Here is a 16,600-nt window from a genome sequence, read left to right on the forward strand (position 1 = left end):
TTCTCCAGAGGAGGAGGAGGAAGAGAAGGAGAAGAGTTGGTTTTTATATGCTGACTTTCTCTACCACTTAAGGAAGAATCAAACCGGCTTACAATCACCTTCCCTTCCCCTCCCCACAACAGACACCCTGTGAGGTAGGTGAGGCTGAGAGAGCTCTAACAGCTGCGACTAGCCCAAGGTCACTCAGCTGGCTTCATGTGCAGGAGTGAGGAAACCAACCCGGTCCAACAGATTAGCATCCACCGCTCATGTGGAGGAGTGAGGAATCAAACCTGGTTCTCCAGATTAAAGTCCACTGCTCCAAACCACCGCTCTTAATCACTACACCATGCCGCTCATAACCATTACACTGCATTTGGTCTACTGACATTCTTCTACATGGTCAGGTTTTTAAAGGGTTTGGTCCAGGTGACTCAGGGTCCTTGTAGCTGCACAGCACTTGTGGGGAATGGATTTTATAAAATAAAGGAGAGCCCAAATGAGCTTGGAACACCATTGGGGGGGGTCTCCTTCCTCCCCCTTCTAAGCTGTTTTCCCACGCTGAAACAGCATGGGAGGAGATATATTGACCCATCTTTGCTGCTCCACATGGAGTATTCTGTGCCTGTGGAGCAGCAAAATGGTTTGGGAGGAGAGGCAGGAGCCCTTCCTCCCCCACAGTGGCATTCTAAGTCCATTTGGGTTCTCATTTTTAAAAGCCATTCCCCAAAGCTGCTGGTGGCTGCAAGGAACCCAAGTTGGGTGTGGTGGTGGGTGGGAAACCAAACATGTTTTAGCCCTATGTTTTCCAGGTCTGGGATTAAGTCTTGCAAAACAAAATATGAGCTTTACCTTATTTTTCAGTGTTTTCCTTTTTTGGACTCTGTTGCACTTTTGCGGAGAATTGTCAACATATTTCACTGCAAACTTTATGCTGTAGCTTCAGCAATGACTTAAAGTAAGGTGGGAGTTCTGATTTAATCTGGTGCTTCATATCTCTATATAAGAAGTTTTGTGATATTAACAGCCCATTCCTGAAAACTGGGCTGAAACTTCTTCGGAGGCGGCGTGACGTCGCCGCCAGCGTAAGTGCAAGTAATCGCGTGTTTAAACGCACATACGCCGGCGGCAGAGCACCGTGGGACCACACCTCCCGCCTTCGCCGGTGCGGCCTCTCCGTTATGCAGGCCACAGCATAGAGAGGCCGCTCTGGCGCAGGATGGCATTCTGGGGGCACTCCAGGGGAAGGAGCCGCCGGGTAGGTGGCTTCCTATCCCATTTCGGCCTTCGCTGCCGGTGCCAGGAATGGTGGGACTGTGACTGCTTTTTAGCAGGTGCAGCCTCTCTGTTCCCTATGGGGTGAAAGGCCCCAGTAAAACAAAAAAAGCCGAGAAATGGCTTTTTTTGTTTTGTGGCGTGAGCGATTCAGCTTAGAAAGAAGTGCCACCGCACCTCTTCCCTGCCGACTCTGCGCGCCGCATTTTCAGGAATGGGCTGTAAGGAACCTTCCATGCATACAGTGGAGGATACACCTTCCAAGTACACATAGCATTCCCTAAATAAAAGAGAAACTGACAGTTTTTGTTTACATGGGGCATCATAGGCCCATGCAGCTTTAGGGACCATGGCTGGATAATACTTATTATGACTTCATTCACAGGGAGCTGAGCACATACCACATAATGCTTCCACAAAATTGTGTTATCTTTAAATGGGAGCCAAGTCAAGCTAAGCCAAGCCTTAATAAATTGGGTTTAATGCTACAATCCTTCACACAAATATTTTCTTATAATCCCTTGCAACAGTGGGACTCACGTCTATAGTGAGCATTGTAGACAGAGGAAAATAGTACCAAAAACCCGCATCAGCCAAAAGAACAAAAAGGTCTGAACAGCACTGAAACTACATGAACAAAGTTATAATCCGTGCATAGATGGTTATAGCTGTAAAAAAAACCATGGTCAGTAGTGATTGTGTGTGTGTGTGTTAAGTGCCGTCAAGTCGCTTCCGACTCATGGCGACCCTATGAATGAAAGTCCTCCAAAATTCCTCTTTGACAGCCTTGCTCAGATCTTGCAAATTGAAGGCTGTGGCTTCCTTTATTGAGTCAATCCATCTCCTGTTGGGTCCTCCTCTTTTCCTGCTGCCTCAACTTTTCCTATCATGACGGTCATTGATTGTAGTGATTGTAGCTTATGTTTAAAAACATAAGAACACAAGAAAAGCCATGCTGGATCAGACCAAGGCCCATCAAGTCCTGCACTCTGTTCACACAGCAGCCAACCAGGTGCCTCTAGGAAGCCCACAAACAAGACGACTGCAGCAGCATCCTGCCTGTGTTCCCCAGCACCTAATAAAATAGGTCTTTACACCCCTTTCCATATTTTTAACCTTTAAATATTTTATACCTTTAAATATTTTCAACAGAATTAATGTGCATATCATGCAGCTGCATTTCAAAAGGCCCCTCCCCACAAAATGTGATTGTAAAACGGAGCATAGCAACCACCCCCTTCCCCCCACTGTACAGTATCACTGCTTAATTGCTCTATATGGTGTGCCCTGTTGTGATGTTCTTAATGTATTGGGAAGAAGCATCCATTCTGTAGTCTGATTGCTTTCAAAGGGATGCGGTGCCTGTTTGGTCTTTTCCCGAAGGAGCTGGGCAGTTTGCCAGTGTTTCATTTTCAAGTGCCATTGTTCACCTAGGGCCTGAGCAAAAAGCTTTGACTTATTTATTACTAATCCTTGCCTAAGTAATGACCATTTTAATCCCTTTAGTCTGTCTAACAAATTTATCAGACAACAACACCAAATGCACAATGTCACAAATACCTCTGACATTTATTTTTTCCATTTAATAGGTTCTTCTAAAATTCACACATCCCTTGAACAGCTTTATTGGTTCATGAAGGCTAGCTTTATGAGTATTCCATTGACAAAATATAAATCTAAATCACTTTGGGAGGGTTCTTTTCAGTGTGGTTTCATTCGTTGCCATCTTGACAACACAGCAATTGAGTGAATAGCCAGGTTTATTGCTCTCCTTAATCCTTCTGAATGTGAATCTTTGTTACATGCTGAGTACATATCCACATAGACTCATTTGATATTCATATGCATTAGTTTGGAAGAAAATTGTTTTACTAAATAACTCTTGCTGTTTTATTGAGATACTAGAAAGGCAGGTAAAACCAAAGGTTCAAAAAAAAAAAAGATCATGATTTCAATGTGAGTTCATGCTGTGGTCCTAAGTGAAAAAGGATTTGCACAATAAGTTCAGTTCTATCAAGCCAAACCTAGAGGTATGCCTAGCCCCAATGGTGCAGCAAACTGGACTATCATGGCGGCAGGTGCATCCTCTCCTGATATACTGATGTGTCAAACCATTTTAAAAATGCTATTAAATATTGGGCATTCTGCTTGGCCGAGACAGCTGATATGGGGAAGTTTTTATTTACACGGTTTGATTTAGCAGTGCAGATGGAACATGGATGTTTCCTGCATTCCCATTCCCCCCCAGCAGTTTGACTTCATCTTCTTCTGCAAGTACAGCTCCACTGCTGGAAGAGGCAGGAGGAGATGATCTTATCCTCTTTACTTCTTACACCAGCCCCTGACCTATATTTCTGGTACAGGGATTCCAATTTCATGGGCCTGAGAAGGGGTCACCCCCATTCTCCATAGAAAAACATGTTAAAGTTTACAATATTTTGCTATGGAGGGGGTTGACCCCTTCAGGGCCCCATAAAATTGGACCCCCTGTACCAAACGTTACCAAACTTTGGAGTGCATGCAAGGAGAGTCCCTTGCAACTACACTGCGAATTTGGTGACTCTACCTTGAAAAATGCAGTGGGGGGGGCAGAATAATGTTTAAAATACTTACTTTTCATAGTCTGTCATGGCCGCATCCACACCCAAGAATCGTGGGAAAACTCAGTTTCCCCTGAATGCTTGCAATGGGCCCACACAAAGCTATTGCTACCCATAGCACCAATGAATTTATCACGAGGAAGAGGGAATCAGGAGGAAAATGAAAATCCCAGAAAATCCACCAAGTATGAAAGTAACCTTATGAAACTACTGAGTTCTAGTGCTTCCTGTTGTGTGAAAGGGAAGACAAGAGACACAGCATAAAATAAAATTAAGAAATAAAGCATTCCATTGACAGCAATTAAGACATTTTATGTGCACTTAAATAGGAATATCAGATCTTTTGGCTGCAATCCACAAACTGGTTATTCTGGAACAGCGCCATTTATCCCTAATTTTCTTTAGAGTAAGTAAGGACTACAGCAGATGTCATTTCAACCACACATTTAATGCAACTATCATATCAGAACTCAAGTTCCATTCAGTTTAGGCAAAATGTGAAAAGGAAAGAGAAGCTACAAATCTGTTCCATCTGATTCTTCTATGGGGCATCCTAAAGTAAGTTTTAGAGGAAGACTTTTGGCTTTACTGTCATGTCATGTATGCAATCTGCAAACTCTCCTGTAAAATAAAGTCCCCACTGTCCTTTAATCTGTAATCCTAGTCCTATGGTATTGTCCATTGGTCGTATTATGTTGTCTATCTGTGTTGCTTTATATCCTGTGATCTTCCATGAGTCTCAGCAAGGAAGTAAATAAATAAATAATCCAACCCATGGAACTATTTATATGTATCACACATTCACCACAGCTTAGTTGTAACTACCTGAAACTGCTGGAAAAATTTCCTCAGCCACTCCTGGACAATGGAATTGTTCCTGAAAGTTAAAGTGAAAGGTCCAGGGCCTGTATTCATAATATTTTATGAGAGGAAGTTAGTTGTCTTAACATAATCAGTGCAGTTTAGCAACACTACTTTCTTTGGGTGCCCTCATGTTCATACTTGCTGAAATAAGAGGAGGAGGAGGAGGAGGAGGAGGAGGAGGAGGAGGAGGAGGAGGAGGAGGAGAAGAAGAAGAAGAAGAAGAAGAAGAAGAAGAAGAAGAAGAAGAAGAAGAAGAAGGGGAGGAGTTAGTTTTTATATTCTGACTTTCTTTACCACTTAAGGGAGAATCAAACTGGTTTACAATCACCTTCCCTTCCCCTTTCCACAACAGACACCCTGTGAGCTAGGTGGGGCTGAGAGAGCTCTAAGAGAGCTGTGACTAGCCCAAGGTCACCCAGCTGGCTTCATGTGGAGGAGTGGGGAAACCAACTTGGTCCACCAGATTACTGTCCACCATTCATGTGGAGGAGTGGGGAATCAAACCCAGTTCTCCAGATTAAAGTCCACTGCTCCAAACCTCTGCTCTTAACCACTACACCATGCTAGAACAGACTGTAAAAAGAGGCCCTAGGAAATGGGAAGGTCAAGTACAAAAGCTTCTACATGATCTCGAGCTCCATGCAGTTTGATTTCTTGACAGCAAGTCTCTACTGACTAGGCCTGAGGCTGCTAATCTGAAGCAGCCCTCCAAAGAAAAGTCATTTTCTCCTCCTGTAGAAAAAAGGAGATATATTATTGCTGTGTGTGTGTGTGTTAAGTGCTGTCAAGTCGCTTCCGACTCATGGCGACCCTATGAATCAATGTCCTCCAAAATGTCCTATCTTTGACAGCCTTGCTCAGGTCTTGCAAATTGAGGGCTGTGGCTTCCTTTATTGAGTCCATCCATCTCTTGTTGGGTCTTCCTCTTTTCTTGCTGCCCTCAACTTTTCCTAGCATGTCTGTCTTTTCTAGTAACTCTTGCCTTCTCATAATGTGACCAAAATACGATAGCCTCAGTTTAGTCATTTTAGCTTCTAGGGTCAGTTCAAGCTTGATATTATTGCTACCTTGTGGTAAATACACAACAAGTAAGAAACTGAGTTCATCAGAAACATCCATTTTCAACAGCAGCAGCATCTGTAAAAATAGTACTAATCATGAGATTCCTTTCCCACTATTTGTTGAGAATCTAACTAGACAAGTTAGTGGATATCCACAATTGTATTCTCTGTTGTCTTTTTAATTCTGTTTGTTTTGAAGGATATTTTGAAAATGACTCAGAAGTTGTCTAAGTTTTACGAACTAAAAAAATCTTGACTGTGCTGTGGCTCTGTTTGTTTTTTTGGAAGACATTTAAAAAACTCTGTGAGGTTTATTTAGGTCTGAAAATCAGTGATTGCTTTCGGGTTCGAATAGTAGCTGAGTAGGTCTGAAATTTGCTCACCAAGCATATTTGTTTAAATATCCATTTGTCTCTAGCAGTCTGAAAATGACTCCCTGAGTGCCTGCCATTAATGCTATAGCCATGCAGAAGACAGGTGCCTCACAGAACTAGATGGTTTAGGGCAGGCCAAAACCAATTAATCAATGCCAGGCTTTATGATGATTTATGACTTGGTCCAATCTTTGTGGCTCACTATTTTGAACTGAAACAATTCCAAATAGCTCATTGGCAAAGCCAATACACCTTCATTTAGAGAGAACTCATAAAGACTTGTATCACTTTCAGAATGGAAAGAAATGTATTGGAGGGTAAAATATTAATGTAAATCTATTCAATATACAAAGTGCATAATCCTGTACAGCACATCTCTAATTAAAAATATCTGCTTTCTAGATAACATATCCATAAATTAGGGTCATCTGTATTTTCTGCCTGACTCTGTTGTCACATGGTATAAAGTGATGAACAACTGAGCATATTCCAAACCTAGAAGTACAAAGAGAACAAGCATTACCATGGAAAAAATGAAATGTGTCAGACAGTAAGGTAAATAAACAGAAGGTACCAGTTGGTTCTCGTAGGTTATCCAGGCTGTGTAACCGTGGTCTTGGTATTTTCTTTCCTGACGTTTCGCCAGCAGCTGTGGCCGGCATCTTCAGAGGAGTAACACTGAAGGACAGTGTCTCTCAGTGTCAAGTGTGTAGGAAGAGTAATATATAGTCAGAAAGGGGTTGGGTTTGAGCTGAATCATTGTCCTGCAAAAAGTAACAAAGGTAATGTGCTAACCATTGTCCTGTAAGTATCAAGATAATGTGCTAATGAGGGTGTGGTATGTTAATATGGAACCATTGAAGTGATCTGAAGTGATCTGTTAATGTGTGAAATCCAAATCTAATCTGCATGGCTATTGTTGACTGTAGTCTTCGTTAGTCTGGAGGTTTTCAAGACAGGAAGCCAAGCCTTATTCATTCTTAAACTCTCTTCTTTTCTGTTAAAGTTGTGCTGATGTTTATGAATTTCAATGGCTTCTCTGTGCAACTGACAAAATAGTTGGTAGAATTGTCCAGTCTTTCAGTGTCTTGGAATAAGACCCTGTGTCCTGTTTGTGTCAGTCCATGTTCAGCCACTGCTGATTTCTCAGGTTGGCCCAGTCTGCAGTATCTTTCATGTTCTTTTATCCTTGTTTGTATGCTGCGTTTTGTTGTCCCGATGTAAACTTGTCCACAGAAGGTACCAGCTTTGAAGATCTAGAGCACCACAATTGTGAGAACATTAACTTTAAATCAAATGTGAAATCATATTTGAGTCCAACGACTGTCCTTGTGATGTCACCAACTGACGCATAACAGATTTTATAAGATAAGCAAACAGATTTTATAAGATATCAAGATATGATAACAAAACAAGCCAGCTTGAAGTCATGGGAAGAAATTAAGAAAGGTAATAAGAAGACAGGGTGGTTAATGTATAATCAAATGATTGTGAAATGCAAGCAAGACTGATTCCAACAAGGTAAATTGAAAGAAGCAACAGAATTTGAGGCACTAGAAATTCTAGAAAGAATCGGATCATCTCCAGGGTAAAATATATAAGCTTTTGCTTAAATATGAGACAGAGCAGGAACAAGTCAAAACTTGTATGGTAAAGAGGATGCAGAACTTCAAGAAAGTGATTGTGATGCAACAATGGGAAAAACTCTGGACCACTTCAATTATGGCTACTAACAACTTGAGAGAAAATTGGTATAAACAGTTTTTTCAGATGGTACATCACACCAGTGGAAATCAAAAATTGATAAAGCATATGATAATCGCTGTTGGACATGCAAAGAAATAGACATGGCTTATTTTCATATGTGGTGGACTTGTAAAAAAGTGAAGAAATGTTGGATACAGATTCACCAAGAAATGCAGAAGGTTCTAAAAAGTAAGGGATGCCTTTGCACATTACCCTGACACATTTAGACTGATTTGGGTAATGGCATATATGCCTCAACACATTCTAGTTTGATCACGTTGACTCAATTGTAATCACCTTAAATGTATGTTCCAGAAGAGTAGCAATATTTGTGAAAATGAACAGGAATCATAGAATCATAGGGACCACCAGGGTCATCTAGTCCAACTCCCTGCACAATGCAGGAAATTCACAACTACCTCCTCCCACCCACACCCCCAGTGACCCCTACTCCATACCCTGAAGATGGCAAAAAAAAAAAAACCCACCAGGATCCCTGGCCAATCTGGCCTGGAGGAAAATGGCTTCCTGACCCCAAAGTGGCAATCAGCACTACCCTGGGCGTGCAAGAAAGGGCCACGAGAGCCAAACACTGGTGCAAACCTTCCTGCCCTCCTTCTCATGATCAGCCTAAGGTCATAGAATCAGTATTGCTGACAGATGGCCATCTATCCTCTGCTTTAAAAACAGCAGGAAAGGAGAGCCCCCCAAGGAAGCCTGTTCTACTGAGGAACTGCTCTGTTAGAAAATTCTTCCTAATGCTTTGCCAGAACCTTTTTTTGATTTAATTTCAACTTGTTGGTTCTGATCTGACCTTCTGGGGCAACAGAAAACAACTCAGCACCATATAGACAGCCCTTCAAAGTACTTGAAGATGGTTATCATATCATCTCTCAGTCATCTCCTCTCCAGGCTAAACATACCCAGCTCCTTTCCTCACAGGACTTGGTCTCCTGACCCCTCCCCACCACCATCTTCATTGCACTCCTCTGGACATGTTCCAGCTTGTCTACATCCTTCTTAAATTATGGTGCCCAAAACTGAACACAATAGTCTAAGTGAGGTCTAACCAGGGCAGAGTAAAGCGATACCATCACTTCGTATGATCTGGACACTATACTTCTGTTGATACCGCCCAAGATTGCATTTGCCTTTTCAGCTACTGCATCACACTGCTGACTCATGTTCAGTGTTTGCTCTACTAAGATCCCTAGATCCTTTTCGCACACACTATTGCTAAGACAAGTCTCCACCATCCTATAATTATGCATTTGATTTTTCCTACATAAATGCAGAACTTTACATTTATTTCTGGTGAAATGCATTCTATTAGTTTTAGCCCATTTCTCCAGCTTGTCAAGATCATCCTCTATCCTGGCTCTGTCTTCTACCATATTTGCTACCCCACCCAATTTAGTATTGTCTGTAAATTTAATAAGCATCCCCTCTATTCCTTCATCCAAATCATTTATCAAGAAGTTGAACACCACAGGGCCCAGGAACAATCCCTGAGGCACTCCACTAGTCACTCCTCTCCAAGAGGATGAGGAACCTTTAACAAGCACTCTTTGGGTGAGATCCATCAACCAGTTAAAGATCCACCTAACTTTAACAGGATCGAAACCACATTTTCTCAATTTGTCAACAAATACCTGGAATTTTAAAAGGTAGGCTTTAAGATGTCACAAGACTCCTGTTTGAGTTTTACAGACCAGTCGTAAGGGGGGGGGGTTAGTTTGATGGTGACTGTGAACGGAGCAGCCATGGTGCAGCCACAGAGGATTCCCGGTTGCAAAACAAAAATTAAAAGAAAAGAAAAAGAAAACTTGCCTGAAAATCCCCCATTGAAATAAATGGGGCTATGCCACCCAGAAAGGGGGCAGAGTCATGCCGCTGCAAGAAGGGGCATGCCCAGGATGGAAGGGGTAAAGGCAGCTCTGCCCCCAGAAACACCCCGGGATCACTTCCCTGGACACTGGCACGGGGACTTGTGCTGCTGGAACACTGCCCACGAGGCAGTGCTGACACCTGTACCCCATGCTCCTACATCACATCCCTGCACCAGAGTGGATGCCACCCGTGACAGTGTTAAGTACTCCTTATCCCAGATTATACGGGTACTTACACCGCCGCAGGATCACACTGGTTCCTAAGGAGATTCGCCCCCTCTTTAGAATTGCATATATACGTTTAACATAGTATTTTATAATGTATTTTATACAATTGTATTTTTTACAATTGTTGTATAATGGTGTTCTCCTGTATTGCTTTACACAACTGTGTGATAGTGAGAATGCGCTCACCATTTGCATCTTCAACTTGCCAGTTCAAATTGTCCAAATTCACATGGGGAAAATGTACATTGATCGTGTTGTTTAACAGTCACACAGTTTAGCAACTGAAATTGTTTATTTCTATGTGCAATCTTTTTCAGTTTACGATTAGTTACACGTCTATAAAATCCCCATACTGCAGCCGTTATCAGTTAATTAACTCTGATCCTTGAATGTGCAGCACAAATTTTCTCTTTCACTATAAAGCTAATACAAAAGTACTGTTTATCTGCTTTTTCACTCTTTGCATGTAGTATATAGAGCTGTTACAAGTTAACTCCTAGCTGCCACAGCCTGGAAGTAGATAGTAGAGCAAAATAGTTTCCAAGGCACAACTATCTCACTAGAACTGGTTTTTCTTCCACTTAAGAGGGATGGAAGAAGACTAAGAGTGCAATCTTAATCAGAGCTACACCCACCTTAATTCATTGAAGTCAATGGGTTTAGAAGGGTGTAAGTTCACTCGGGATTGCATTGCTAATGATTTCAGCACTTCTGAACTAGGAAAGCCAGCATGGCACAATGATTCCAATAATGGGCTTGATGTGGAAAATCCAGATTCAAATGGGATAATCCTGTGGGGTAATCCTGGTAAAATCGCCGTCTCTTACCTTAGCCTGTAAGAACTCCTCAGAGAAAGGACGGTCTCTAAAGGCATTGCAGCCTGATAGTCAGCTATCCTAACACAACCTACATAAAAGGAGAAGTAGCAAGGTGAGGAAAATGTCCCGGAGTATTATTTGCACCACTACTTCTCCCAGTAGGTCTGATCATTGCTGGGAATGGTTATAGTAACATTCTGGCAATGTCCAATATTAGCTATCAATATTTAATATTAATTCTAAATTAGTTAATAATTAATTGCTGTTCTCCCTCTCAGTCAGCAGAAGGAGTGTGACAGCAGAGGCAAATGGGACAGGTTAAGAAAACAGACTACCCCTGGTCCTACCTACCCTGAAATTAGTGACTTCCTGGCTAAGGTTAAGCTTAAATTTTGGGTAGATATTTCCCTTCTGCTTCTGGCAGTGCATTAGCAGTCCACTGTTGTTAGATCAGCCTGAAGGTCTCTGCTTTGTTTGGGAACAAAGACCTTCACCCTAGACTCTACTAATTGGAATTTTTTATGGTGGTGGATGGGAGGAGCTTTACTGAACTACTACTATGAGGAGTTAATGAGATGTGTCCATTAGATGAACTTTGATTTTAACACTACTAAGGATATATATACTTGGGGGAGAATCGCTAATGGGGAGGTGCTACCATCAGGAGTGTCTGGAACAGAAATAGAATTAGAGTGGAAGAAGGATGGGCTGGAGAAAGGTTCTTGGGCACATACAGATGGTTTCTTCTTCTGGTCCTTCTTCCAACAGTAAGGTATCTGGCCATCACACCTGCCTTATAAAAGCTGCTGCTTATAGCCAAACCAGTTAGAAGTCCTGGGTGGATAACCTTTGTTGCCAAGATTTATTCCAGCTGTGCACCTAGATGTTCAAACAGATATTGGGGAACCCAGAAAAGAAGGCTGAAGTTCCCTCACACATATTTCAAGCCTCTATGTGAATCCACAAGTGAGAATTTTAGTTTGTTCTATAAGAAACACACTTCCTATCTACTTGAAATCTGTGAGATAAATCCTTAGGCATAATCCTTGGGTCCTGATAATATCATCCTTTTTTCATAGAGAAAAAATGTTGCCCATTGAAATGAATAGAAATGGCTACAAAACATATTTTGTAGCATATTTAATAAGCTTTAATTTGAGTTGGGTTCTCCAAACAATAAAAAGACCAAATCTGACTTCACTTTTTCGTATTCTTCTAGTATTGAGTTCATTCTCGTTGTTTTAATGCTCAAGTGACTAAAAAGGAGAATATGCATACTGCTGATGTATTCCCCCACAAGAATGGGATTGTGTAGTGGGATTCACTTTTTACCCACAGAAACCCTAGGTCATCTGAAGGGAAAGTTGCTATTCATCCTCTTGACTCTCACAGGCCATAGTAAACATTTCACCTTAGCCCAAATGTCTAAGTCTTCAGGAGCAATTTTGGGAAACATCCAGTAGTAGACCTTTACAAGAGATAAGGCTGGTTTTTTTTTTTTTTTTACTAAATTTGCATACCTGCCATTCACTGTATCAGACTCAAGGTGAGTTACCTGAAGACTGGATGTCTCTGCTGCAACAGCCAGGTTGAACTGGGAAGCGGTCGTGACAATCTGGACAAGTTTAATAACCCTTAAGATCAATTCACCATGCCAAATAACCACACTGAGTGTTAAATTATATTCATTAAGAAAAGTTGTGTGATGCACCCTTTACTCCCTGGGTTACCTTTCAGTGCATCTTGATCACATGTTCCTATGTGTAGTCAGAACTTTAAATTAATTCTGACATATTCCCATGTCTTCCCTTAGCAATTGTTTTATATGGAGTGACCTGCTATTTTAGTATTGTGTGACATGTATACATGTTCTGTAGCTTACATTTGCTGCGGTTTGATAGATATTGCCACTGATATTTTCCATATTTTTATACCCCAGGAACAAACTAGAAACTGGAAAGTAAAGGCATTTGTAGTCTGTTGGCATCCCTTCTACTTACTGCCAGTTAATGGTATACAGGAAAATGAAGACTAATTCTGTCGCTCTATCATCTTGATAGGATTCTTTGATGTTAGGCATGTAGTGTCAAGATATCAAATAAATATAATATGTACAAGCAAATCATAAGCACATTTGCTCAGCCAAGTGATAACCACATTTAGGTCCCACTAATACTACTGTCATAAAGCAGAACTCTTCATTATGTTGGATAATCAGTACCCAAAAAACGGAGGAGGAGGAAGAAAATGTTTCAAAGCATGATTGAAAATGCAGTTGTAGCCTTTTTGAAATGGAGGCCAGTGTGTTAATTACATTAACTAGTGCTAGATGCAAAACAGTGGATTTCAAGTTGGGAAAAAGACACTTCCTCTTCATAGTTACAAAGGGCTGTGGTCATTTCTCCCGCCATTCTTGTTGTACTCACAATTCACCCTGGTGAAGTTCTTTGGAACTCAAAGAAACTCCACCTAACAGGTCAATACTGTGCATGCTTACTCTCATGGAGTTCAATAGTACTTATTCTGAAGTAAATAAATCATGGTTTTGTGTTGTAAAGAAGCAATCCTAGACACACTTACATGGTGGTACATTCCTTTGAATTGGATGTGGTCTGAGATATACTTTGAGTAAAAATGCATAGGACTGCGCTGTTGAAATCCTATCCAGAAGTTAGTCTCTTTGCCATTAGAGAACGTTCAGAGTAAATATGGATAAGGTTCTAATACTATGCCTAAATTTTTGAATTAATGCTATATAGTAAAAAAGTGTTTTTTTCTTTTTTTGGAAAAAGGGTGTTTTAGTTAGTAAGCTGATGCACCTGCCTTGAATTTCATGAAGCCTAAAGATGGAGGATGCAATCCTAAGAAAACTTTCCCAGGAGTGAGACCCATTGACTAAAACGGGGTTTACTTTTGAGTAGACCTTAGTATGTTTCCATGAGTCGTTTATGAATGGGTACTTTCACTCACGTTCGCCCCCGGTCTGCCTTGGTAGTTCCTTGGAGTTACGCATGAGTTTTCCGTCCATTAGAGATGACCTCGCTGCCAGCCCTCGCAATGTCCGGGTCTTCCCATTCCTCTGTTAACCCGACTCTTCCATTTTCCCTGAGCAAAGCCTGGGTGAAATTCCCATGCAGAAGGCAAAGTGCGGAGCACGCAAGCTTGGTTTCTCTCACAGCCAATTACAAAGCAGCATGTCCAGAGGTGGGGATTGAAATACTTCCTGCTTCCTGGCAGCTCTTTCTGAACAGAAGAAAATCTTTTTAAAACCAACACTTGGATTTCCCCTTTCCTTTCAGATTGCTCCTTTTTTGTTGCTGTTCTTAAAATGCTTTTTCTGTGGCAACTGGGTTTTGGGGGGGGTGTTTCTCTCACAGTAAACATTACAAGTAAGCCAATTACAAAGCAGCATTAAAAGGGGCAGGACTTGATTTGAGCTTGGAGACTGCTGGTGCACAGATTCCCAACAGGAAGGTGTGGGCCCAGCGAGCCACGAACCTCAGGTAAAACCATGCATAAATGACCATAATCTCAGTCTAATGCTGAAAGTAAAATTTGATTCCCAAAGCTCTGTTTAACCTTAGATGTTTGCAAAATTCACAGGGCCATTCTAACATCCTCTATGCGAGGGGGGAATGCAGCAAAAATGGAGAGATGTGTAGCATGCTGCAGTTGATTTGGAAGGGTGTGACTCTGTTTAGGGTGTCCCAGTGTCTGCTGTAGCATAGGAAACATTGTTAAAATGCACCAGTGTTGCATGTCATTTATAACTTTTATGAAAATACCTTGAAGTTGGCCCAGAAACCTTACTTGGCGCTTGACACTGTGTTGTCAAAGTTTCTAAGCGTCTCATTTCAGTAACTATAGCAATGGCAGACCTTTCTCAGTTACCTACTGAGAGTCTACTAACTGTGGGATAGTGTTGGCATACATGAGCTTTAGTACAGGAAGAGAAGAGTATATGCTCTCGAGCTTCGCAATGATGCCTAAGAATATTTCAACACTCTGGCCCTTAACCCTTCTATTGTTTCTCTCCTGTCATTTCAATGCAGTTTGGTGATGTGAAGTTCCCATTTGTGTGCGAGAAAGGACTCCAGTTGCACAGCCAGTTGACCTCTTAGGTAAAATCTTCAGGATCCAGTCCAACCACAGGAATAGGAGCTAGTATTTTTCTCATGCTGGAAGAGAAATCCATGATGACATATTTCTCTTCTCCTTGATTCCCTTGTCTGTCCCACTCATTTTTTAAAAGATACATGCCACATCTCATTTTTTTAGATACTGCGCCTTTTCAGCAACTCATAGACTGTTGTCTAGGTTCATGCATCTTTCCGTTTCGATAGAGGAATTGCACTGGAAAAGGGGCATGAATTGCGGTTGGCAGCACCGAGTGTTTAAACAAATAGGTGCAGCACTATAGGAAAGGGAGCACTATGCGCCAGAGCTTCAGAGTTTGGAACTCTGACCTGTAAGCATGGTATGATGTAAAAGCCCGTGTAAGCTAAGCTTCCATTAGCAGGTCAAGGTCATGTGGAAAATATGTCACAAGGTCATTCTAGTGCCTCCTGGTGTAGGCTGCGGGCAGAAAGATACCAGCTGGATATTAGGGAAAACATTTTTACAGTAAGAGTTGTTCGACAGTGGAATCAGCTCCCTAGGGAGGTGGTGAGCTCCCCCTCACTGGCAGTCTTTAAGCAGAGGTTGGACAAGCACTTGTCAGGGATGCTCTAGGCTGATCCTGCATTAAGCAGGGGGTTGGACTAGATGGCCTGTATGGCCCCTTCCAACTCTATGATTCTATGCACCACAACAACAGACAATAGCAATCGTCAAGTGCTGAACTGGGGTGAATTTTTCATTAAATTCAAAGTGAAGCACAATAATTTTAGACTACACAACTGTGATGGTGGATAATGCTTTGCAGTATGTATCTCACAACAGACCTCCGTGCTTTTTAGTCTTATACCCCATATAAAATTCATTACAGAAGGCCACTTAATATCACTTTTACGCTTAATTCACTTTTCTCTAGAAGCAACCCCAACAGATCACGATGTGGAAAAATAAACACAGTAAAACAAATTTTTTTTACACTTTCTTGATCAGCATTTACAAAGACAGTACAAAAAAATTATTTGTTCATGTTTATGGACTTTGCTGATAAGATCTGTAACCCATCCCCCCCTTGTTTTCTTGCTTTGGAATCTCAGTGACATTAACAGCAATTCTGAGAGTACAGACAACCACTACAGGATTTTATAAGGCCAGTATATATGTAGGGTATTATGGAAGTAAAAGCTCAACATATGGTATAAATTACCTGACTACTTAAAGTCCAGGTTCACATATATTTATCAGATACTGAGTGCTAAATTCAAGTTTCTGTAACATAGATTTGAAATGTGGAAGTGTTATTTCCCCTCCCCCCAGTAAATATACAACACACACTCAACATTACTATCGACCAACTTTTTATGCCCATTAAACTTTGCTTCACTAACACATGAAACACATTAAGTGGTCATAATTTTCCTTTTCGTGACTGAACAAACTGTTGTCAATGAACAATTGTATAAAAAAATTAGAAAACAGTTCTAAGTGCTGCCACTACTTCTCTTTCCATTGGACACATTATGCACAAGAAATATTTTCAATTATAAAAAGGTGGGGAGATTTTTTATTTATTTAAAAAATGAAAAATTGCGCTACATTTTAAAAAATATGTTCAGTGATCATTTGAAATATTCTGAACAGGCGAACGGTGGA

The sequence above is a fragment of the Euleptes europaea genome, chromosome 12, assembly GCF_029931775.1.
Source record: "Euleptes europaea isolate rEulEur1 chromosome 12, rEulEur1.hap1, whole genome shotgun sequence".
Classification (NCBI taxonomy): Eukaryota; Metazoa; Chordata; class Lepidosauria; order Squamata; family Sphaerodactylidae; genus Euleptes; species Euleptes europaea.